Source organism: Neodiprion pinetum, chromosome 5 (assembly GCF_021155775.2).
Source record: "Neodiprion pinetum isolate iyNeoPine1 chromosome 5, iyNeoPine1.2, whole genome shotgun sequence".
Lineage (NCBI taxonomy): Eukaryota > Metazoa > Arthropoda > Insecta > Hymenoptera > Diprionidae > Neodiprion > Neodiprion pinetum.
Genome location: NC_060236.1, coordinates 6,062,822 through 6,087,923, shown reverse-complemented (window position 1 = coordinate 6,087,923; position 25,102 = coordinate 6,062,822). Strand labels below are relative to the sequence as shown.

The window sequence follows — 25,102 nt, the reverse complement described above, 5'->3', positions numbered from 1 at the left end:
AAAAACCCAACCAAAGTATCTTTTTCTTTCTTCTCAACCTCACCCGATTGAATATTTTTTCTGCAATGAAATTGATCATTTCTTGACGAGTTCATAATTTTCTCCAACCGAGTCAACACAATCTTCACGCCGTGTCTGTGTATTTAAAAAATTCTCCAAATCACAACAAAGTAACATTCATTCATCGGTATTCTAACACTGCGAACACTTGTTCATATTCACGGAAAGCTCAAATACAAAAGCTTAAGGTTAGAAACTATCGGTTTATTGCTCCGCTCGTCTCTCCTGGCGTAAAAATTTCGTCAACATTCACGGCGATAAAACTCTAAGACCGGCATAAGTGTGAATTTTCAGACAGAGATGTAACGTCTCGTGTAGTTCGTCATAAGTATAAGCGATTACGAAAAGCTCGCGTATAAAAGCTGAGATAGAGGATTAAGATTCACCGTAGTCCTCGGGCAACAGTGACTCGATTCCGGGGGCGGTAGGGATGCAAATTAGGGAGTCGCAAATTGCATGGAAAAGATAAGCTGCACGCACGGGTAAGTGAACGTGTCGCAGACACCGAGGGAAAAAGAAAAACAGAGACAGAGACAGAGAAAGAGGAAGGGCGAATATTCTTTGCAGGCTGCTGAGGAGAATCGGATGTAAAACTCATCTCCATAATCTTATATATTCTATACGTCAGACTGGTCATGGATACGGTCATTAAGTATCTCGAAATAAGTGAAAGGGAAATGTTGTTTTTTAAGTTTCATCCCAAAGCAACCAAATTTTTCCATTTAACGTTAATTTGAAATGCGAAAATTTTAGCGATCTTGAGAGTAAAAAGTCAGACACAAAACGTCAAAAATCCTATCTTAAATATATGAAACGTTGAATTAAAATTGCGATTTGAGGAGCGCGCAGAACTTCGGCTGTATTTCATTTTCTCGATTTGTAGAACCATCCTGTCATACCTACCTACACGTACACCGAATTTTGAGAACGAATCGCGACGTAATGGAAAATGGAAAATGTTTGCGAGATACCGACGCGGAAGTCCCAGAATATCCGAAAGAAATTTCCGCAACGATGATCTGACGAATCGACGAGTCAAGAAAGGCGGGAAGGAAGGGACTCGAGGAGTTTTCAGGCCTTTATAAGCCGGCCAGAAACGACGTTGAATATCATCAAGGTCTCTAATGAGTCGAAAGTTGACAGCGTATGGCTGACAGATTAAGCGAGCGAGAAACTTCAAAAGTCGTTTAACGCGAGCTGTTTCGTGGATAAAAGGAGGAGAATGGCGGTAGATGTTATACATCCGGAAAGAAAAGTTTCGTCGAAGAAGAAGAAGAAGAAGAATAAGAAGAAGAAAGGATGAGTGCTGAGATACTTAATTTCTTCGAAGGAAGGCAAATTCACGGAAAGAGTACCTTGAGGATTTCTTTTCTCTGATTTTTTACTATCTTTCTTATTCACACACGCACACGCAGATAGAAGAATATTAAACGATTACTATCTTTCAAGTTGGCAAAATTTTTTCCAAACTACGATATAAACGGAACGTCTCGATAGCACAAGACTTGCCATTTCATTCAAGTTTATGGATAGAATTACACAGATTTTTGTGATTGGGTAGGAACTTTTTTTTTTCTAGTTTTTACGATGAATATGTATTTTCATTGATATTGAAAACAGGAAGCTTGATTTTTTTCTTCCCTTTTAAGTATGATGTAAAAATCGTTGATTACATAAGAATTTCGCGTTGAAAATTTCTTCGTAAATCTAGACATTAGAGTACTTGATACTAATTCTGTATCGAATAAATATCGAATCAATTCTGAATGTTTGAGATTTCTATAAATTTGTCAATATTGTTATAACTTATGAAAAATCAGTACGAAATTCATAAGTCATAATTGCGAACTGTCTCAATAACTTTTCCTAGAACAATAATGAATTCATGGTCATTCGCTACGCGAGGAAAGAAATTTCGTCACCTAAAGTAGAAAAACTTCTTAATGCAAAAAGCAAAGACAGGATTACACAACGACGCAAATCGCGTTCGTTATTTCCTATTAGTCAAAGTTAATCCGGACCGTTTCGAGTAGCTCAAACGTAAAAAGTATCTGAGACGGTCGAGTTGGCCGGGGATTCGACCGAATGAAGCAAGGTGTAAGTAAGCGAGTGGCATCGGGACGCCCGGCGTCGCGTCGCGTCGCGTCGTCGGTCTGGAGCTTTTGGTGAAACGTCCTACACGTAATTACAGCATCCGGCGTTCGGCAGCTCCGCTGTATCTCATCTTTCCGACCGGTTCTCATTCCGCGTTGCATTTCGCGGCTGAATGCAGCCGTAGGTAAAGAAAAAAACAAAAAAAAAACACAAAAAATAAAAAAAAAAAAAACAAAAAGAGCCCAAAACCCTCGCCGCTGGTAAATTAAGGCAACGCGGAGCGATTATTCGGCAAAGTTTACCTCCCGCAAGCTAAATTTCGGCGTGTTGTGCAGTTGTTCGCTGATACGCGACTCTTCCTCGTTTCGCCAACTCTCTCGGAGTATCCAGTGACGTCATTATAATCCCAACGAAGGAACTCCGGAAGCCCGGTAACTTCGGGGAATTAGAGAGACTAGCCGCGTGCGTCGAGCTGCAGCTATAACACATGTATGGGGAATTCCATGCCGAACCAACCGACGTCTGGCCGTCGTAATTTTCGATTTTGTTCAAAAAATTTTCGGCGATTCTCACATCTCTGAAACAGTACCCTGAGTTGTTTCAGAATTTTTTATTCAAGTGGTTAATTATTTACAAATATTGAGAGTAATGTTGAAAAGTATCTGTTTCAAGATTCTTAAATACCTTGTTGTCTTTTCTACGCCTACCAATTTTTTTTTAATAAAAAAAGAGTTTTTTTACTATTTCAGCACTTAATTTTTGTTTTTTTGTCAATCAAAGCTTTGTGTCTGGAAATTGTCTGAAAATTTCTTAAAAATTGTCAAAACTTCTATTCTTCACTGAGAACATTTCTAGACTGGTTTCATTATGAAGTTGATAAAAGAAAAACGTTCAATTTGGAATATCCCGATCTCCGTAATGGAACAGGTCTAGAAATATTCTGAGTGAAAAATAGAAGTTTTGATAATTTTTGAAGAATTCTGAGACGGTTTAAACAATGTTTTAATCGAGCAAAAAATTGAAAATCCTGAAAAAAAAATGGAAAAAATTTGGCCAGTCATGAGCACGGTCTTGAAATGTTTGGAATAGAAAATACAGTTGCTGAGAGAGTTTTGAGAATTTTATAAAGTTCCTTTTCAATATCACCCTAGATATTTGTAAATAATTGAGTAGTTGAATAAAAAATTTGAAAAAATTCAGGGTACTGTTTCAGAATGGGAATAATTGCAGAATTTTTTTTTTCAACGCAATCAGTAATGGTGAGGGTCAGATGTTGGTCGGATTCGCATGGAATTCCCCATATGCTAGTGAATTTACCGAAATGGAAGCAAACACTGATACATGGAAAATGTAATATGGCCAGAGTGAGCTTTTTACTGATGCAATAACCACGAGAGCTCGGAAATGAGATAATATCTTCACTAATTTTGCAAAATGAAAGAATTTTTCATACCGAGTGTAATTTATGAGCGAAAACTAACCATGGAAAAAGGTAAATGATTTTTTTTTTTTTTGCTTCGACGTATACCGTCCATTATTCATACGGTTTTCTTTCTTTTGTTTCCGATAAGAAATAACATCGGTGAGATTGATCCTGAGCTAGAAATTCTAGAGATAATCAACCGCTGCTGCAGAGGTCACATGACTCAGTTTTCAAGAAAGAATCTGAAAATATCACCCTGCGAGAAATAATGGAAGCAGACTCTCGCCAAGTGGTCTGAGAACTTACGTAAGCCCGTCGTCTGGAAGAGACATTTATTTGCAGAAGTGTTCCTTTGTTTAGAAGGAGGGTAAAGAAAAGGAGGGACCGGTCTCAACGGTCAAACGAGCGGGCCAAGGAAAATGGAAGTAATAATAATCGTGATAAGCGTAATGAATCAGACCGGGGAAAAACGTTAGTTCGTTCGGATTAATTGAGCTGTCCGCGAGCCTGAATTATACAGGTAGGTATAGCACGGTGTATAATATTGCATTATAACCCATATAGATTACGCTTCCAGGGTGAATTTCGTCGAGGTCAGATTTGTCAGGTGAAGGGGTTAATTAATCCTCTCGCATTAGCATGATAATTTTTGTCATGCTTCCACCAGGCCGGAAGTTCGCCCTTCGCGCTTCCCTTCGCTTTCACTCTCTTTATCCTCCGTTATCTCCGTTTCGGAAAAAGTGTTTCACATTTAAACGCATTAAAATTTACCCCTACATTCACTTTTCATGTCGCTGCGTAACGCAGCGCAGCGGTACGGTTATATATATTTAACGGGAAAACGAAATTTCAACCCGCTACGTTGCGCCGAATAATCCACCCTCATAGCCGTTTGACAGCCGTTGACTAACGTTTCATTAGTCGGTGTTAATCGTCGGTTTAACCATCCTTGAAAACAATATTCGCGTCAACGAATCCCCGACCAAGTTTTCGATTCGCTCAACATTGACACGGACAGATTTTTATCGGCGAAGAAATTGCATCTGAGTCAATTTATTATTTCTGTGACAAGTTGTATGGCGCTGAGAAACGTGCGAGTAAAAAAGTTTGATACGATAAAGAGCATTTTTCAGACTTCTCGTAATTTCAGGTGTCAAGTTTTCTGCACGTATAATGGAAATGAAAATTCTGCTCGCAACGAAGTACGTATGGCAACAATGTTGAATTACGACAAATTTTCGCCAGTGATCGGCAGGACAAAATTAGTCGACGATAAGATTATAACGAAAGTCGACGTGAATGGCCGCATGACAAGAGTGCCAATGTCAAGCAAAATGAAATTTCCGGGCGAGCGAAAAAAAATCACACCATCGAATCTTTTAAACAAAATACAAGGTTCATTTTTGTCGGTGAATCAAATTGCGAAGCGTTAAATTAAAAGGTTGAAAGTTGAACCAAGCTTAGAGAGTAAAATAGCTACCTAATTGGAGCGGAGTTGAAATTCTGAATTTGAAAACTTCCCACACTGCAAAATTCCGAATTTTATGGTGACGAAACTTGAAGTAAAGAAATCAAACTACTTTGAATAAACAACAAATCTTTCCAACAATTTTGAGAGAGTAAGCTGAGCAGCACTCTTATCGCGTTGTCTTTCCTCACTATTTTTGTCCTAAATCCCATCAAAAGGTTAATTTATGACCGAAAGCCGTGAGAGAGGGTGGCAGAGCCTCACCTTCTTGATACGTGTCGCAAGGATTTGGGGCAAGTGGAAAGGTGGGAGAAAAAGGGAAGGTAAATGGGAAAGGTAGGGGAAAAGTGGAGGAAGGGATGTTATTGAATGTGGATTTCCGCACAGTTTACCACAAAGCTCTTCCCTTCACGTGAACGTGCCAGGAATTCTCTACCCCGATTAGATACTACCTCTGTATCCCCCCGTGGGAATATTTTATACGCCAATGGCAGGCCTGCAGGACAGACCGATTCTAAACAAAGTTTACACACAACGCGGGGCGAAATTGTGTGCTTACAACATTTTTCTCTTTACGTCCGAAAACCAAATTCTCGATGGTACACAAAAGCCAAAAATTTAATTCAACCCTTCTTCGTCGGGTCAAACTCCATTTTTTTTTCATCACGCAGGGGAAGTTTTCAAATTTAATAGAAGATATACTCGATTCGAACAGATTCACAGAAATTATCAGATACTTCGCTGACATGTTTATTTGGTAATTTTTCGACATATTAGCACGATCTCTTTCGTTCTGTTGCGCTTTTTTTTTATAGTATGTACATGTCAAAATTTGGAATGATGGGGAAAAAACGTAATATTTAAAATCTAGAGAAAGAAAAAAAAAAAAAAACAAAATTCAAACTTTAGCCACTTTTCTCAGTTGCCAAGGGTGCGATTCAACCTTCTAGTTTCAAAACTAGTCCGTGACAAAATATATATGCCATGAATGAATTTCGATGCTTACATTTCGTCGGCGAATGAAACTAATCAAAAATGATGTCGATCGGAATTTAAAGAGCCTTGGCAATTTTCCGATGTAAATATGCTGGTTATATTTGGTTATTGAAAAATTGTCTAATACCGAAATTCTATATATTGCATTTGAAAGAAAGGGTGCTAAATGAAAAGATAAAGAGAGGATGAGTGAAAACAAGTTGCTCCAGACTGACGATCTAATTTTTTCCATCTTTTCTATATTTTTTTTCACGTATTTATATAATTTTCTTTTCTGTACGTGAAAAACGGAAAGGTCAATCCGACTCGATGTTTCATTTATTTTGTCAACCGGTAAGCTTCCGAGATTTTTTTACAAGTCCACAAAAAGTAGGTAGGTATTATATGCGATTGAAGTAGAGATTGTTTTATACATTTTATCATGTGCACACGCAGTTACTTTCTAGCCGATGCGTTTTGGCCTCCATTTATTATACATATTACGTAACTTTCGCAATTACAGTAATTAACGTAAAAAGTATGATCATAAGTTTTAATTACTCGCCTTGTACCGCCCTAAGAATTTCCCCTCTTTCCCCCTTAATTTTTCTTTTCTTTTTCTTACTTCCTCATCCTTCTCTTTCATCGTTTTCTTACACTCGCTCCTGCAATTCGAGGAGCACTGCTATAAACCACTCGCCTTTGTACCGTTTGTATAAACAAATGCATGTATAATGAATTGCGGAAAACGATCGTGAAAACCCTGCGACGAAAAACTTGATTTTACCTTTTAAAACGAACGGTCATCGACTTGATACAACAAAGTTTTTACCACTTAAATTTTTCTGTAGGGTTCCAACCCTCGGCGTTTCTATATATATAAATATATATATATTTTTTTTTTCTCTTCTATAACGTAACAAACGCGTCTAAAATTACACACTCTTTGTGTTCGCAATGCACTTGCAGATGTTTAGAAAAATTCACACACCGCTCAATGTGCAACGAAAGAGAGAAAATATTTTCACCGCGTAATTATATCTGATGACAAACGAAGAGCTGGATAAGAAAAGGATGGATAAATTTCTAACCCCTGATGCAGAATTCGGGCGCACATGTGGCACTACTCGGATTACAGCGAGCGAAATTTTGTATCGTAACTTGCCGAAGGGTGGAAGGGTGGGTTGCTACAGGATATACGTAGGTACCTATAATATTATAGATCGTAGAAACATAGCCGTATTAACCCAGCAGTTAAGTTTCAACTTTGCACTGCTAATTAGAACGAGTTATAGTTACACGTCTTTTCTAATTAATATCTAGGTATATGCCAGCCGACTAGCCGGTCTGCTTAGCACCTGTTGGCTTCGGATTATCGCGTCGCGCGACTAAACCAGAATCTCCGTTTAATTTCTCTACATTTTACGCCGACGGAAAGAGCTCGGCGGTCTTTTATTCGCCCTAAAAATAAATAGAGTAGGGGGTAGGGGAAAATGAGAGAAAAAAAAAACAAAAAAAAAAAAAACAATCAGCAAACAGGGAGAACCAATTAAGACTTGCGAATTGTACGGAAGAAGAGAAAGTCGATAAAAGGCGCGGTCATTTGGCTTGGATAGAGTAATTTTCGGTAGCATTAAAGAGGCGCGAATTATTGGCGATAAAACCGTTCGTTGTCAGCCGGCTAGCTTTGCGACTTCGCTACGGAAAAGCTGCGCGCGTTTTACAAATTATCGAAGATTATTATCTGCACGTTTCAGTTTTATAATAAAAGTTGCGGAATCGCGGAATGATTGAATTGGAGAAAAAAGGCGACAATATTTTGCAATTTGGGAGTAAATCCGAAGCCGTAAGCTCGTTAGGGTTTGGAGTGACGTGTGATGCGATGCGATAACGCGATATAAAAAGAGGGGTGAAAAATTTAGGGCTCTTCGGTATCGAAAAATTTAATACCGATTTTCCACACTCGATGTACGGAAATACCGTCGTTTCGATAAAAATCAAAATATCATGTTTTTTCCGTAAAAAGTGTCGTTCCTGCAAAAACGAAAACTAGGCAACGGGAATAAATTTCAATTCCGATACCCAATGAACATAGAAGTATTAAAATATGTGTCTAAACTATACTGATAAACCGAATATCTTTACATATATCTCATCAAACCGATCCCCGTAAATAAAGCTCCATTAATTTTGTCATCAAGAATTTTAACGTCTTCGATGTTTCGGCGTTTCGGTATTAAAAGCTCATACCGTAATATATTTCAAAGAAACGACCGATAAAGGTTTTCGGTATACCGAAACCCTACTGAAAATGATCATGTGTTAAATTATAAAACGTCACGACTGAAATACACGTGTATAATAATTTATAACACGATTTGTCTTGCGAATTCGATAAAATTTACAAACAAATAATACAACAAATTACAAAAGCCAGAATCATCAGATATACTAGATTAAAATTTATATAATTCACTGTATGGTTGATTACATGATTTTTGATCAAATATACCTGATGATTCGTGATTTTGAAATTTTTCAGTATATATTATCAAATTGTTAAAATAAATCATACGTGAATTTCAGTAACGTTTTAAAATTCAACGCATGATCATTTTTAGTAAGGAACACCCGAACATCCCTGGAATATATTAAGCCTCGCTGTTCGAGAGTCGAGATTCTATACGAGAGTAAAAAACCGACTGCACAGACCAGACAGTTGGAAGGGTGAAAAGTTCGGGCGTAAACATTCAAATTATCGAAATCGAACGTCGGGCAATCCCGACATCGAGCCCCAGGAGGATTCCCGACAGGCTGACCAGCCGTCCGAAGTCAGTGCAAACTCTAAAATTCTATCGGCGTGGTTCATCGGAATTTCAACTCGGCGACTGGAAATAGTTTCGCTTCTTGCAGTTGCCGCGGATGCTGCACACCTATGTATGTGTATGCACGTACATTTGTGTATTACATAGAGAAATGGGAGTGTGTGAGAAATGGAGGAAGAGAGGAAGGCGCCTCTCTACGTATATTGTATAAATATACATATATATATATATATACACACACATACACACATATATATATATATATATTATGCCGGATATAATCCATTCCATCCCCCGCTGAAGCGTAACGTTGCATCCGATGTGCGACTGTGCAACACCGCGTTTCCCGTTATGCAGCTGGGAATACTTCGCCCGGGAATATTTTTCCATATTTTTGCAACTATTGCAGAGGGCGTGCCTTTCCCTGGGAGATAAAAAGGAGAATAAAAAAAAATCAACTTCGATAAGTTTATTACGAAACTTTTCAAGAGATTCTGACCGGCTATCTGCACTGCACATGGCGAGTTATATGCACGCGGTACAGCCTCTCGAATCTTTGATGTAACTAGCAACACGTACCTGGTTACCGGACTGAAAAAGCTCGAGAGGAAGAAGAGGATGGGATGATGGATAAATCTCCGGAAGTTCGCTATCGCTGGTTTACACGAGCGGCTAAAGTCTGAAGTCCGTTGAAAGCGGGACGACATCCGGTTGCCTGCAACTCTCTTGCAAAGTAGCGTACGGTAGAACCTTGATTATACGAATTAACAGGGACCGAGCCTTTTTCAATTTTTTATCTTAAGGTATAACGATGTATGCGACACAAATTTCAATCGACGAACAGTCCGTATTAAACATCTAAACACACATCGAACCTTTTTCAAAGACCGAGCGATCATTTTGTTAGTTTAGTTTCGTAAAGTCGTATATTGTCAATTGACCAACCGCTGGTTCACATTTTTCAATGAGCAACAATGTACATTTCGCATTAAAAATGTATTTTTTTTAAACCGCCGTTCGGATAATTGGACGTTCGGATAAGTCAAGTCACGGTTCGGATAATCGAGGCTCTACCGTATTGTAATGGAATTAAATTATACCATGCCTTCGGATTTTTTTTATATCATCAGTGAATTTAAACTACTATACATAGTTTCAACCGAGTTAATCAACCACAGGCAAATTATGAAACTGTAAAAAAATAGGTGTATCAAACTATAATCAAATTAACCTTTCCAAGAGATATGACGTATCAAGAGCAGGAATTTGCGGTCGTTCCATGGTATTCTGGTAATTTTCATGTCAAAGCGAAATTCTACTGTCACACGTATATTCAATGGAAGTTCGAATTAAGCTGTTACTCATCCGCAGCAATTTTCCGCCCATTGTACGCGACATTCTGAGGCCTGGTAAGAACCGGCCGTAACAGCTAAAGACGTGAATAAGTGACAGCGATACTTCGGTTGTTGATGAAAAAAGGAAAAGCCAATAATTTGATCTCCCAATTCGAGGCTTAACGCCTAACTTTTCGCCTGGCGTCAGTCGCGAGTGAAATTTTACTCCGTCGTAACGTTAAGGGACGAATTCTTTCGTAGCTCCAAGTTCTTACGGACTGTTGGAAGGCGATGGAAAATAAATCATCGATTTGATTTCATCCTTCGTGAAGCTCGGGTATACGTTCAATAATACCAGGCAAGTGCGGTATGCCAAACATAATTTTAAATTATATACGTGACTCGGTTGAATATCGAAAATAAATTCACCAATAAATTATATCTGATACATAATTCTCTCGATTTTCATTCCGATAACTATTACAGTTTGTCGATGTAGTCAAAATTTTGTTTAAACATGCGAGTATTAGTTTTTTGTTTCTTGTGCTAGAAAATAATTATTGTCATTGAGTTTTTTGTTACACCTCTGTCGTTGTCATAAAAAATTGACAGCGTTCGTAAGGATGTTAAAAAAAATTATACGATATACATTTATAGAGCAAAGATCGTTCGTTGTGAAATTTTATATTCGTCAGTAAAATGTTCTCGCACTGTCCCTTTAAGTATAAATTTCTATATCGGGATATTACGAAGTCAGAACGAAGCACGAGTTAAAACAAAAGAACCAAGCAGTATAAAAATTGATTAATCTTCAGTCGGTAGTTATTCTTTCGCAACGGGGGTAATCGAGCTTTTGCAAAAAAGCTGGAATTTAAAAATATACCGAATAAGAAAAATGAGGTTTGAAAAATATTTTAAACAAACGTACACCCTGCACACTTATAAATATATACGACCCTTTCATTTTCTAATTACGCGGTAGTCTCGTCCGAAATTTTTGCGAAAAAAGAATAATATACACGCAGGGCTTGAAACGAATTTCGACCCCAGGCTCCTGCAGTTATACATATGTAGATACGTACACAGGTACGTGTATATAATGTACTCGGAGCCATATTGCGTCCCGCTGCAGGGCCCGAAACGTGGCAGCGAATTCTGAACCCGGCAGCTTCTGCTCAAAGCAAGTAGATCCATCAGCGCTGCGGTTTTGATCCTCTGAGATTTCAGAGGCTTGAGTTGAACAGGCAGCTCTCACTCTGCGAGGCCAGTCGAGTTTTCCATTAATTAATAAACACAATTAGAGTCGAACGAAACGCTCCGAGAGAAACGCTGCGATGCGATACATTTTTTGCAGTCTCTTGCGGATTGTGCAAAAAATTTGCGAAAGTTAATTATTTCGTGTCCTACATTATTCGTATCACCTGAATTCCGTCGTGACGTATAATTTAAAGAAGATTGCGGAAGGAATTTTCAATGAAATATCGCGCGAATTTAGATTCTCCGACAATTTTTATCTAGTCATTTTCATTTCTTCGATAATATTCTTCCCGTTGTAAGAAAATGAAAACACTCGGAGAAATTTGAGTTTGAGGACTTTGTTATTCATAGTTTGAAGAACATTTTAGAATTTTTTCATTGAAATTAATAACAAAATGGTAGTATGTTGCATATACGTAGCAAACGACCGCGTCTTTAAAACCGGTGGCGCAGATTCCGCGGAAAATTTTTATCCGATCGACTTGAAATTTGGACACAATCTTTAAACTTGTTTATCGATTCGTCGTCGTAGCTACATTGTTGAATTTCAATCCCAAAATATTTTTGTAAAATTTTCTTGAAACTATAAATAAGAAGGCCCTCAATCGCAAATTGGTCTATGTGTTTTCATTTTCTTTAAAATAAAAAACTACTATAAATAGATATGATTTTAACCCCCCCCCCTTAAGAAGCTTTCATGCGGAATTAATATATCAAACGAGACGAAATTGAGAACGCATTGAATAACGGGGGTCGAAAAACATGTCGCGATGAGTATTTCAGACGAAAAGCACGATACGGGTTATAAATTTTTACATTACAAAGGTGTATAAAGATAAATTATGTCTATTGACATGTACGATTCGTATTCAACCTTGCGATTAAAGGCTGCAGTCGTCACATAGATATTATATAGGCGCACGGTAAGGCATTTATATTTATATATAATTATAGGTGAGTTTGGCAGAGTTTCAACCCCCTTTACGTACAAGCTGTTCCTCACGCCTAATCGCAAGTTGGAATTATTATACCTTATACGATACGTATACCACAGCCGCATGTAACATCGCGTTAATAAATATTCCTTTCACCGCAGCTCAGCCGCAGCGAGCAGCGACACTGGGTCCAAGAGAAAGAGAGAAAGAGAGATAGAAATAACACTGAGAATGAGCCAACTTTTGATTAACAGCGTCTCTCTGATGTCTAAACTGTTTGGTTGTCTCGTATACAATTCAGTTTTAACAAAGAGAGAGCTCCTACCGTTTATCTTCTACCTAACCAATGTTGTTTTAACTCTTCACGTCACCGTTTCTTTCGCCCATTGCGTGACGAGCAGCGGATCCATTTCAAACGAGGTATAATATAATTGTAATTCGAAAGCTCGTGTATGCTTGCATCGTTTTTCGCAAATAGAATAACATGTGTCCGATTTTTCCTGAATTTCTTTCTTACGCCACGCATTTTCAGCATCTGTGCTAAATTGCGATATACTTAATTTAACTTTTCAGTACGCGACGCTTCTCGACACTCTGGATTTAAAAAGCGACGCGATAGTCGCGGTAAAGTACGTAACGAGATTCGCGTATCAGCTGACGATATTGGCGGTATGTTGGAAGCACAGAAAGCTCGTAGCAACGAGCATCGCGGAGGCCAAAGCGATTCTGACCGCTCATCGAGGCTCCCAAACATCGTCCTGGAATTACTATCGCCAAATATCGATTTACCCGGTTCTCCTGATCACCGGAATTGTCGTTAAAGTCTCGACGGTATTTTTCGGCAGCTTTGATTCACCCTCGACGATCTTATTCGCCTGCTTCGAGGTCTGGGCGGAAATGGCGCCGATCTGCGTTGAGGTATAATAAAAGCTACCAAACTTAAACGGTGTGAAAATTTATACTTTGCTTCGAGAGTTGGATTGAATGGTTGAAAATTGATACGGATTAATAATTCTACTGCGAGACAGTCGGATAATTGAGCATACACCAAATTGTTACGTTTGTAAGCTAAACGAAAGCTTTCATATCGATGCTGCGTTTCGAATCTATTCAAATTTGTTCAAAGCTTGCAGGTAGATTTTTTTAAATTTCACTCCACGATGGATGGTTAATTCCAATCATAGAACTATTTTCTACAAAATTTACCGAAACACTTTATTTTCATCATATTCGCATCTAAAGCTTTCCTTCATAGTCCACGTATCTTTGATTTTCGTATTTTTTAAGACATATTTATTGCTCGCAGATACATTAATTAAATAAATACTCAACTAATACGGTCACATCGTAATGAAATAAACGAAAAGTACGACTTTCGGCCAACCAACCGCGCAAAATGATCTCGTGAATTTGGTTTCATTATTTCCCGATTTCACCGTAGATTGGCCAAAGGTTGAACCGACTTTTTTCCACCTTTCTCTCTCTCTTTGCCTTCGGTTTGAGCGATGAGAACGTCCGTCCGAAACCTGGCTGTCAGCCCCGGCGATTCGAGCCTCGTTCTTTTTTTCCAATAATACGGATGCATCATAGCCTGCAGTTTTTGTTCCAAGATTGAACAATGGGCCACGGAAGCGAATCGAACTGGAAATACGAGCTCCCCGCGTCGATTATTTATCGCGTATTCTTCCCGATTTATTAAATTTTCACGCGCAGCTTTTGCGCGCACGTTACATAAACGCATTGTCTCCAAAACGACGCTATTTTATATCAAATCCTCATATCCGGCAGACGATTAAGAAGCGAGCCATTCAAGCGATTCACCAGCTGCAGCGGCTCTTTATACAATTTTCCTCAACTCCAATATCGATAAAAAAAAAAAAAAGTTTTCATTCGCAAACCACAAAAACTAGCTTGATGAACAATTTCTCTACGTATTCACATACGTGTGTATGGGACATTCCACGTCGAATTAGCAGCCCATATACTTCATCCTCTTCGATTTCAATGAGTCTAAAAAATTACATCCCATTATCGTGTGGTGCTCAAAAATTACATTTCACATCATAGAATCAGTGTTCATTTTTTCAGGTTCAAAAAAAAAAAAAAAAAATGAAGTTTTCGAAATTTTCCGCGATTTTTTATGAATTTCACGAGACGTTGAACAGAATCCGAAACAAATCCCGAGACTATTTTGGGTCGGTAAGAACATGATAGTAAAAAATGTTAAAAATCGAAGGAGGTGAAGTACACGGTCTGCTAATTCGACGCGGAATGTCCCATATACATACATATATGTAATATCGCTTGAATGAAAATTGTGCATGGTGGAGAACCAGTCGAACGTTTCCTGCAGCAGAAGAATTATATGATAATAATAATAAGTGTAATACCCGCGTTATTAGAAATGCCAATTGCTGGCGGGAGTTACACGGAGTATTGAAAATAGAAAAAGTCGCGATAACCGGCGCTGAAAATGAGTCGAGATCCCGACACGACGGGGCATTGTTCCAGGGTCAGTTCGCGGCGTTTTCCTGGATCGTGGAGAGAGGATTGATGGATATTAATCAGGGTATCTCGGAGTTTTCCAAAGCAGTCGAGGACCGGCGTCACCGAGTCAATTGTAATCGGCGCCCGCCGTTGGCGATCCACCCTTGGTACGATCGGGCGGATCCCTTTTTCAAATACCCGAGGGATTTTATTCCGTCTTGCCCGATCAATATACGGCAGGGTTTAATTAATTTCGAGTTAAAGGAGAGAAACGAGTGCGACTATAATCGGGGAACGAGGGCCGACCGACGTTCGGATTCTAGGGGGCGGCTAAATTGGCAACCCTCGCCCCATCCTTGCGGTAAAGAAATTAGCCTCTCGGAAGATTTCGGAGACCTCGAACCTGCGGCCTCGAGAGCCGCGTTCAAAGCCATCGAAGAAGAGAAACAGCCGGCACGAAATCAATTTGCTTTAGAGTTGGCGGCGCGACGCCCTCTCAGCCATCTTGAACGCCTCCGCTCTCAGCCTCTTCGTGTTTCTCCCAAAATATCGCCCCAAGAGGTTTGTAATACCCGCTAAACGACGCTCCCGGAACATGTCCTTATCCCCTCTCGACGTCGATCCGAGAGATGATTTTTCTTTCAAATTAACCTCACCCCGATGCTTATCCAAGACGGCCACTCTTATCGATACGCACCGTTTAACTCGGACCCACGGTATTTTACTACGCGGTGTTTCAAGACTAGAACTACCGAGGTTAAATGTAACACTGATTGTGAGAGTAGGAATATCAAAATGAAATTGTAAAACCAGTCTAATAAAACAAGAACAAAATTCATTATGTTACTCGTTTAGCTATCGTTGTAAAAGTCATTACATCGTTGCGAGGGAGAAAATGTGAGACGAAGTAGGAATTTTTAAATAAAATTCCAACACCGGTAATTTTGACTGGTCTAAACTCGCTGATTTGACCGAGAATAACTTTACATCTAATACAACGCAGATCTCGCGACTGTAACTCGAATTACCTTGGCAGGTATTTAGCAGAGTGCTTTTCATAAATCCCATAAGCTTTTTGGGCAGAACGGTTAAGTGACAACGATGAAAATCTCGACAATTATCGTTGCGTAATAATTAAAACAAACTATGTATGTATACGTAGATGTTTGTAGATCTTTGTGCGATCTTCAGGTACCTAGAAGATCCTTTCATAAATCTGAGGAGTCAGGTGAGATGAGATCGACCCGCATCGTCGGGGTCCTGAGTTCAAAGGGTCGAAATCTTCCGCATCTGGCACGGGTCGAGGGTTCGGTGAAGGTGCGCGAAATGAGAGAGTTAACGAAACAACACTGGAGGGTAGCCGAGTTTGCAGCTGACGTAAGCAAAAGCTACGGAACCCAACTGGCGGCTTGCCAACTTTTCGTCAGGATAAACAGCCCCCTGAGTCTCTACCAGCTTATACTTTTTTTAAAATCAACATCCAACGTTTCCAGCGACGAGAGTTCGAGAAATGTGGTTAAAGCTTGGAAAGCAGCGTTCGTAATCGTTCACTGGCTGCTCCGCCTCTTAAGCTTCTCCAAGAGAGGCCAAAATGTCATTTCACAGGTAAGGAAATTTCCAAAGTAAAGGTTATTCCCCCCGTTGCTTCCGTGATTCATGCTGAAATTCAATATTGCCGAGAACGGGTCGTTTATTTGCCTCTGATATTAGAAATAAGTAACAAGAGAGAAAAATGAAAAACACGCGGTCTGCTTCGGACGAACCTTTAACAGTCTTCTTCTTTACTTTGGTTTTTTTTTCTTTTTCTTCATCTTCTTCGGAATACGAGCGATTGGGAGGGGGAGAGAAAAGGAAGAATTCATTGTGCTACAAAGCGTTTGATCCTTGGTTCAGATACAAGTATATGGACGAAAACTTTACCGGTAAATTTCATTTGAATTTCGTCCGAAACCGCAATGATCGGTGAAATTTTGCTACATGTTTTATCAATTTCATCACGTTTGCGTCAAACTTTAGAATAAATTTGAAAATTACATCTTTACTAAACAAATTAGTAATAAAAATAATAATAGTCGCAACAGAAATGTACAGATCAGATAAACTGATTGAACAAACGGCTTCTATCATTTCATTCAAATTTTTATGCCGCACGTTTTCGAAGAAACATTGAATGTTTTCCAAATTTATTACCATTCGTTGTACAATAACAGTGTTATATTGTCTATTGGAAGAGAAAAAAAATATTACAATTATTCGAAAAAGTTTCAAGTCTTCGATTTTATTCACGAACCTTGAGATACTTTCACAAGCAAGTGATTACATGTTAAGGGGGAAGGTCACTGCGACGGTCGGCAAAATAACCAATTTAAAAAATTTTTTTTCACACGGATAAACGAATTTTATATGTTTAGGTATTTTGCCTCATACCACCGAATACCTAATATTTAATATCGTATCTGCCCGGGATTGATTTTGCACTGCAAAATGTTATCTGTTATCTATGTTATCTAATTAAAAAGTTGACGCGAGATCTTCACCTCTAACCCCCCGTAGAACCAACCGAGAATCACGTGTAGTATCTGTAAATTTCAATCTGCTGCAACCGGGCGTTATTTACTAAAGCAAAGCGGTTCGAAGCATCCCGGTGGGAAAAACCGCGTGCCGCAGGAAATCTATCGGCTAGCAGAGTCCCGGGACTACAAGTTAGTCTCCCGGTGCACACCGGACGTGAAAACGCGAAAAACGATGTCCAGAAGTACGTGGGTGCAGATATAACCGTACGGGAAGACGCGAGCGTCCTTCGGGACCTCTGCAGGAGTCCCTTACGGAATTTTAACAAGACTCAGACCGCGGGAACTTTTGCAATAACGAGCGATGCGGCAGCTAAACTCCTTTCAGCGCACCCGCCGCACCTGTAACAGGGTGTAATCATACTTTTATCCTTCATTGAGGATTCTCGATAATCCGTGGATTCGTACGGAAGTTGCCGGAAGCTGCAAGCTCGCACACTTCTAGCTGTGATAATCAATTCCTTTCACCGAATTTTCAGGATCAAAGAACCCGAAGAAACCTTCTGGAATTATCGCGGTCGCATCTGTCTCCTCGGGATGTTCGAGAGGTGAGAATTTCCTGCTGTCAATGTCGTTTCTTACGACCTCCAGCTTCGCAAGGGTAATTGATGTTTCAAGTGAAAAAAACCCAATTCAATATCGGTAGGTCGACACGTTTCTGAGCCAGATAGAACTTTCGCCGATAAATTTCAAGGCCGGTCTGCAACGCGGCATCGTCAACGTCACTCAATTTTTCTCGGTAAGTCGGACGATCCTGCTACAGTAACGATACGCAAGACGATTCTACCAGTTATCGACAAGCTTAGACCCAATTATTGACCCCTTTATTTTCCATAATTATAAAATCACGGCACAAATTGTGAATTTTCCGATGAAATTTATTTTTGGTAATCTTAGAACGCCAAGGATCGGATACAACCGAGAACAGTCAGTAACCGGTACACTTGGCTTGACTCACCTTTGGGCAAGGCGACAGCATGTTAAGCTACAATTTTCCGTAATAGTTGGCAACGTAATGGAATCATGCATATATGTAGGTATAGATGGGAATGTACCGTGTATCGAAGCGATCCCGTGCAGGCGTTCCCGGTTTAATTAAACTGCAAGTAGACGTAGAACGGTTCAACCTTGCCTGCAGGTGGTCGAATTCACTGAGGTGCTTCTTGAAAACGTTTCAGTATTCATATGCATAGGTTTCGTCGAGCAGCTTCAAACGAGTATTCTTACATCGAACGTGAGAATCAGACGATCCAAACTTGTTCTGGAAATAGAAATAATGAAAGGAAAGAATTAGAAAAAGAACCAGGGAACTGGATAAAATATTTATTATTTATTTTTAACAGCGTCGGTTCCTCGTCCAATATTGGTAATTTGTTTCTTTCGCAGATCCTCGGATCTGTGCTAACATCCCTGATGATCCTCATGCAATTCTCTGGATTACTATAATCGCGTGATCCGGGAATTTTCGGATTATACCTCGCCTTCGACGTGAGTGGGCAAACGTTGGGGGAAAAGGAGGCTCGTCGAAATCCTATCGGCACTTGTTGCCGATTATTTAAGGATGTGTGGAACGATAGTCCGGTCAAAGAAGAGTTGAATGAAAACAGTAATTGAACGGAGCTTTTAGATATCTCACTGAAACTGATCCAGTTACATCCGACTAAAAAAGCTCCGGTGAGGCAGGAAAAAAATTACCAAATTATTAATTCGGGCAAAAATTATTTTTTCTAATTTCAACGAATCATCGTTTTCGAACCTTCAGGATACCGAAAACATGTTTTTAGAAAATTTCGGTCCGTCGGTCTGCCTGACAATCTCCCGCGATGATTTCGGAAACGGTTGGATGAAAATATTTGAAATTTACAGGATTTTACGGTCAAATGATGAGCGTGAAAAATCACCATATTCCGCTTAATTTGAACTTTCGGTTTTACCGGAAATAAATCGATTTTCAATGTTTTATCGACAGACCTATAATTTTTCATTTTTATTATTTTTTCTAAATAAATGATTATCTTTTTCCCAGTTTATATATTTATTTCTGAAATAATTGCAAATTTTTTTTTTTTCTAGTACTTTTCTGAAAACTTTTCCATTTGGGTGTCAAGTGCTGTCAGTTTTAGATTTTTTACACGACCATTTTTCAGATCATCGTGGAAGTTTGTCAGACGGACTCTTCCCTTTTCACGGCAATGAAACTTATCGCGAAAAAACTGTTTTTCGAGCTTCTTTGGAAATAATTTTACTCAGAAAACATACAATTCTCGTTTTAGTGTGAAAAGTCTGTAAATAAAAATTTTTCCTGAATTATTAGCAAACGAACGATAGAAAAAAATGTATCATCTTTAGTTTCTTCGTGATAATTACCAAAATAAACTAAAAAAAATTATTCTCCCGTTGAAACCCATCGCAATAACAAATCATCCGAAAAAAAAACCATTTTCCAAAATCCATACAACAGTACAGGCTGATCAAGCTTGGAAAGTGACGAAATTACAATTTACGAAGCTCAAACTATCGACACCAATCGAAGCGACCTGTGTCGAAAAAATTAGAATCCGTCAATTTTCCGATATACCGGCTTGTCAAGAACGAAGTTTAACCGGTCGCCTTGATCGAAGCTTCGTATAATTCGTTCCTTCGGTACAAACCCTTGTAACGAAACCCCGACGAAGATACAACGAACCCAGTTTCTTGGTGGCGTTTAATACGCGCACGTGGATTGCGACTGGCGTGAAACTATGCCAAGGATACGGGTTTTTGGTCCCCGGTGAAAATCGGGGGCTGGTTTAGTTCGGTCGAACCTGGGCGGGTGGGTTTCGCTCGAGTTAAACTCGGTGTCTGGGTCAGGTTGGGCCGAGGATCGAGACTCGCAAAGCTATTTCGGTGGGCGGTAGGAGGCGAGGGACCGCGCGGCCCGGTGGTTGGTATATTAATGAGAGTTGCTCCACGGTAATTAGATATAATTGCTTCAGGTGGATGGTGAAGTGCTGCATGCACGCCGGTATATGACTGCGGCGAAGTAGGCGAAGAGAAGTAGCGGGAGGCTGAAGGCTCTGGAGCAGTGCGGTGTTGGGATATGACGTCGACGCCGTAGAGAAAACCGGGAGGAAACCACCATCCAGGGCGGAGAAACTCCCGCGAGCAGATGTCGAGTTCCCATTGCAGCCATTAACCGAGTGCCGCGAGCTTCGCGTCCTTTGTGTGTGTACGCGAAGGCACTTGCATGCGTGTACGTGCAACGTACGCGAAGACGTTCCGTGCTCTCTATTGGGCCAACTCGTTGAGATAATTTTAACGCACCCGTATCTGCAGAAGCACCGGGGAAGAAACTGGCGGTCGAGAAAATTAGCCCCAATCAAGGAATCCCGCGAGATTTACCGACTAATAACACCGGCGATTTCTTTCCCATCATCTTAACCCTCGAATATCTATCTTTCATAAAAAAAACCGTACGAGTTTTGCGCGTGAAGATAATCAGGGCTGAGTGAAATTCTGTAAGGCTGGTTATCCGTTTCAGGTAGACGTTTTTCCTTGCATCCGATTTACTCGAAATTCGAGTATCGGGAATTTCTCGTATCGTTGATTACGAATCTCAATCCAAAACATGTGAATTCAAAATGGCGGACAATAGTGCAAAAAGTTACTTAATTGAGAAACTTGCGGTCGAGAAAATTAGCCCTATTTAAGGCATCCCGCAAGATAATTTTTTTTTTTTCAATTTCAACAACATCCGACTTACATCGAAATTGGAAGTCCCAAAACATGTGAATTCAAAATAAGGGACAACGATGCAGAAGGTACTTGATTCAGAGATTCTCATTGTATACCCAGTGTTTTGCATGTCTAAATTTTTACTTCAGATTCGTAATGTGCGACGTTATATTTCGGTTTTTGTCCGATTTCGTTTAGCTTCAAAATTATCAGGATCATTCCGTTTAATTCGCATACGTGTACAATATAGACAGAAGTTTCTAACAAAAGTATAATGCTTCTGCAAAAATTGATTCAACTTATATTAATTGTACATTTTTCAAGCTCATACTTTTCTGTACTACATTTAGCCAAGAATTTTTCGAAAAATTACTACGAATTTAATGAACAACGGGGAAAGAATCTGGACCGAGTATAAATTCTGCATCACCGATCGTGAATACTAAATTCAGTAACAAATTAAAGATAGTTAGAACAAACAGGCCAGTAAAATCTGGGAATAAGGCCCCATAAAAGATGGTGAAAGTATAACGGACCCAAGTAACATCCGTATTAAGTATGAGTAAGAAGTGGTTTTTAAAAACGACAAAAAAAAAAACAGGATATCCCGAATTAAGGAAAATAGCCAAGTGCTAAATTTAATATCGTAATGGAAACCGTGTAGCTCGGTAATGGCGAAATGGCAGCGAGTTGCTTTGGAGGTAGAACGTGTACGTTGTATGCATGTACGATACGCCTGTGCACGCAGGTGTTTTCCAGGCATTAGTGAAAATCCCAGTGCGCCAATAAGGTAAAAGGAATCAGCCGATCGCGCGAGATAGGATGCGACAAAGCTTATCGAGCCGCTGTGAACGTTGAATTAATTTCGATTAGTCGACTTATCGCTTGCAATGTAGCGCCCTGTAAGGGGGGTGTTTCAAAGCTCTGAAACCGAGCTGAATGTAGGATAAATATGAAAATGCGATCGATATGTACGTGCCTGCGCTAAATTTTCCAATATACAATATCGGCAGCTGTTGAAACTCGCTAAATCGTAAATTCGATATCATAGATGAACGCATCTCAATGACTATTCCGCATTATCAAACGATTCTAGATATAATTGATGACGTAGTTAATACGTCACATCAAGGATTATCGAACGATACGAACAGTCATTCGATTACGTTTCATGTTTAATAAAGATATTATTAAAATTAACTACAATCGGAACAAAGAGATGTGCATCGATTTTATTTCAAAAAAAAAAATTTGCCCGAAAATATATCGTAGATTAATATTATATATATATGAGAGAGTATGTTGTTTGATTATTTTTTCTTCGTTTCTATTCTTCGAAAAGTATCAAGAAGAAGAATAAATAAATAAACACATGAAACTTCGTATCAGAAAAAAATCTTCTACAGGAATTTGTGAACAGACGTATAATCATCTTCGTTGGCTTTTCGGAAAGCTATACTTTTCCCCGTTCGCCGAATGACGATCCCATCGTTCCAGCACTTCAATCACTATTTAGTGCTGGATCTAGGCCTCCACTCCAGGAAGCGTATAGCACGAGAGCAATCATCGAAAAGAGCTTCGCTGAAAATTGGACGCTGCCAATGCTGCTGCTGCTGCTGCACGTTTATACCCGATTGTGAGTGAAGGGACAAAAGAATCACGTTTCACATGATCGCACTTTCAACGGTACTTCCGCTACGCTTAACGCTGTTAATACAGGGGTAGTTTAGAGATGAATCATTTGTGTAATGTTCGATTAATTCAAGTATGAGGTAACCCGTAATAAGCTGTTTCGTAGTGTGGGAATCGCGACGAATGAAATTGCTGAAAAGGGGTTGAAGGGTTGAAGTTCCGAATTTGAAAAGTTCCAAAAGCGCATAATTCCGAATTATTTGGTCGCGAAACTTGAAGTAAAATCAAACTTTTACGAAACAACAAAATTTCGAATGGTCGGAAACCTGACGGCTCAAAGTTCCGAAATGTTAGATTCCGAAAATTCAAGTCAGAATAGAGCAAAGTTCAGAAGAGTAAAGTTACGATAGGAGAAAATTTTGACAAACAAAATTTCGATTGAGTAACATTCCGAAAATTAAAATATACTCACTCAGCGTAGTTTACTCGTCGAGTGGATGGAAAAAATCGGAATAACCAGGATTCCGAATGTAAAAATATGAAAAATCCAAAGCGAAGAAAGAACAAAGTAGTGAAATTTTACCGCGCCAGAAAATCACAGAACTGAAAATCTTCAGTCATCCGGAATTTCGAAGCTTCAAGATTATTAAATTTTCTCATTCTCGCACTTTCGGAACTTTGACTTGTCGGAGTTACGCCCTTTCGGCATTCTGTCATTTCGAAACTTTGACCTTCCGGAACCTTGAGTGTTGGGATTATTCGAAAGTTTGATCCTTCGTCGAAGTCTGATTTCTTTACTTAAACCTTCGTCACCAACAATATTCCCAATTTGGCTCTTCCGGAACCTTTCCAATTCAGAATTTCAACCCCACCCTGCTCGAACAATCAATAATCAGAATTTGATCAATGATTATGTTCAGCTAGAAGATTAGTTGGGATTGAAAAAGCATTAATACCACAATGTCTCGCTGTTATTACAATTCGCAATTTATCGTAATCAAGTCTACCAAGGCTTCAATTACGTGCAGCACTTAAATATGACTCCACAACTGCCACGAACAATCTCATAGATTATTATACCGATTGATTAATTGCCATAATCGTATTCCAAAGTGCAAATTTATCATCACGCTTCTTATATCTTCGCACCAAATGACTGACATGGTCAACCATTGGTACAAACAAATATAAAATGAGAAAGCGCGAAGAGGCAAATAAACAAATAAATAAATAATGACGCCAGAGGCGAACAAGTTTCACGGAGCATTGTCTTTGTACCATTCCGTTTAGAACGAGTGAGAAAATACAATGTGAAACAAAAAAGGAAATAAAGAAAGAAAACTACCTTAAGCCGAAAAGCTCGCGCAAGTTTCCGCATAGAAAACCGAAAGCATTGAAATGTGGCTAACTGTAAAGAATTGGAGTTCGTGCTCCGAGTCTGTACAGGGTAACATCCTTTGCCGTTCAACTCGACGAACCGGAACCGGAACTCTTCGCTCTCGTGGAATCGAACCGCTGCCACGTCGCTGCAAAACTCCTGCAGCTAGCTGCTGGAAAAGAAAATTGAGACGGCTTTCTATCAAACCTGTGTATACCCGACTGAATTTACACCGGAATCGGATCGAGAATAATATTCTCATTGAAAGTTGCTGCTGCTGCAGAGAGAAGCAAGTATACCGAGAAGATTTAAGGGAATTCTTTAAAGTACTGATGATTTTCGTTCCACAAACTCCAGAATTTCTTACAAAGTGTGGAAATTTTTGCGGAATTCAAAAACTGTTTCATATTTCCACGGTTGCTTTAAACGACGATTTTCTAGTTTCGGGTTTCTGTCGTTTTACGAGAATGAAGTTAGTAACGTTGCAGTAACTGTACGTGTTTCGGAAGAATCGTTACTTCGCACATTAAGGATTATCCGAAATTTACTAAACCATGATAAACTAAACATTATACTCACAAATTTCGAAAAGTAAACTCCTATCTCGAGAGTCATTCGGAAACTGCACAATGACGTCGTTTTCCCCCGAAGTTTCGTTACTTTAACGTTACTAACTTCAGCCTCGTATCTTTTTGGCTTAAACCATCCCAAGCATTAAATTCGTACGAAACTCACATTTTTTCAATGACAGCAATTGATAAATATATTGACACTGTGAAAGTTTAGTTGCGGTAACGCATTTCTGGTTTTCATCCGCTAAACAATTTCACAGAATCGTTTATACAGCCGTAAAATTCCTCTTCAAACATATCGCACAAGGTACAGCACGGTTGAATAATTTGTAATTTGTCCTTGCAAGCCACACAAGGCGGTATCGATCAGTAATTAAT

The 25,102-nt window shown here is 39.4% G+C and overlaps 1 protein-coding gene across 2 annotated transcripts in view; it reads right to left on the bottom strand.

Moving 5' to 3' along the window:
* LOC124219306 (alkaline phosphatase) overlaps positions 1 to 25,102 on the bottom strand; it is a 173,009-nt gene that overhangs the window by 95,705 nt on the left and 52,202 nt on the right. For both annotated transcript variants that reach the window (XM_069136731.1, XM_069136732.1), the window contains exon 2: positions 18,484 to 18,689. The gene's annotated coding sequence lies outside the window, so the exon portion shown is untranslated. The remainder of the gene's footprint in view (positions 1 to 18,483; positions 18,690 to 25,102) is intronic.